This window comes from Liolophura sinensis, chromosome 1, assembly GCF_032854445.1.
Source record: "Liolophura sinensis isolate JHLJ2023 chromosome 1, CUHK_Ljap_v2, whole genome shotgun sequence".
Classification (NCBI taxonomy): domain Eukaryota; kingdom Metazoa; phylum Mollusca; class Polyplacophora; order Chitonida; family Chitonidae; genus Liolophura; species Liolophura sinensis.
In genome coordinates, this window is record NC_088295.1 from 15988745 (window position 1) to 15990307 (window position 1563).

The following is a 1563-nucleotide window of genomic DNA, read 5'->3' on the forward strand; positions in this document are numbered from 1 at the left end:
ACCTGAATTATGAGGGGTTTTTTTTAGACATGCCAACGGCTACACTCGTGATAATATCATGAGCTCAAACGCTGAATCCAAACTATTTACTAATAATATACTAAAAATCCAGATCTACTTACATGAGTGATTGGGGTGTTACGTGGAGTGCAATATTAAACATGTTAACAGTAAATGGCGGCTTCGCTCATGCAAAAGTTTTAGATGCACCAACATCACGTAATATAACTTAAAACTGTCATGAATCATACATTCATTGGCAAATGTGGATAGGGCCAGATTCCTATAGTTTTCAAACTAAACGTATGTCCTAATAGTATGTGAGTACACGTAATGATGATCTACATATATGGGTCATTGAGGCTTGGCATATATGTATTAGATAAGGCACGGGTAGACCAATAACTTTGTTAATGTTTTAATTAAAATTAAATATTAAGCCATTGAAAGTTCTGGATGCATAAAATACAAAAGGGATGATTCATTTGTAAGAAAAGGGAAAATTTGAGCTGATACTTTGTGAATCTCAGAAGACTATAACAAATGAAGATCTACGATTTCAGTGAAGAGATTCGTCCCGTAATATATATACTACATCTGTTCAGTTTTATGGACGCGTTTAGCGCTGTGTTTCATCAGAATGGCTAAGTAGACTCAACTATGCCATGGTACCACCACCCTCTGCTAGATTTGACACCTGTCTAAGACGACCAGCTTATATTTGGAGTTTCACGAATAACAGTCCAGACGACGCTGAGTTTGGAGGATGCCTTTATGAAAATCGCCAATATGGAAACTTAACTTAAATAGAACACCCGTGACAACAGAACAAATATGTTGCACTTTACAACGATGTGCAGGTGCCCAATTTTGTTTAGTCAGTTGAGAGGCGTTAAAAAACTGGTCGAAGCTGTAATCGCGAATTGCATAGCGATCGTTTATCGAACATCTGTCGGGTGTAATGGATGTGATACAGGTGTTTTTATCTCCTATTCATTTTACATATATACATATAGAGGTACTGAACAACGGCTTGTGTGTATCTAGAACGAAGGTATGTCGTTCGTAGAACCAATCCGATTCCACATAAAGCAGGCGTAGATATTTTGGGGAAGGCTGCAGAATTGTCTCAGTCGGCCATAAGCACTTCGACCACCGCCTTATTAATTCTTGACGAGTGGTGTTCGCGTGGAGGAAATACCACTGTCTTATTACATGCACCTTATTCCTGACTGAATGTCGACAGGCAGCCTCATAAGCCGCTGCCCACGTCGGGCGAAATGCAAGAGGACAAACCATAAGCCACCAGCAAACATTCGCCCCCAATCCTAAGGTATCATCCGCCAACACAGGTGTCAAAATTGACACGCTAATCCCGCGAGACAAATTATAAGTGATGTTGCCTTAATGAGGCTCACAGCACGTGAGAATAAGTTGATTGGCAGGTGTCTGGAGAGAACCCAGTGGGGAGCTGGGTGGGTAGAAGGAAGGACTAATCTCCGCGGTAAAGAATTAATAGTTTGTATGACGTTAGTGCAAGGGAAAACTGGAAAATGAACTCTG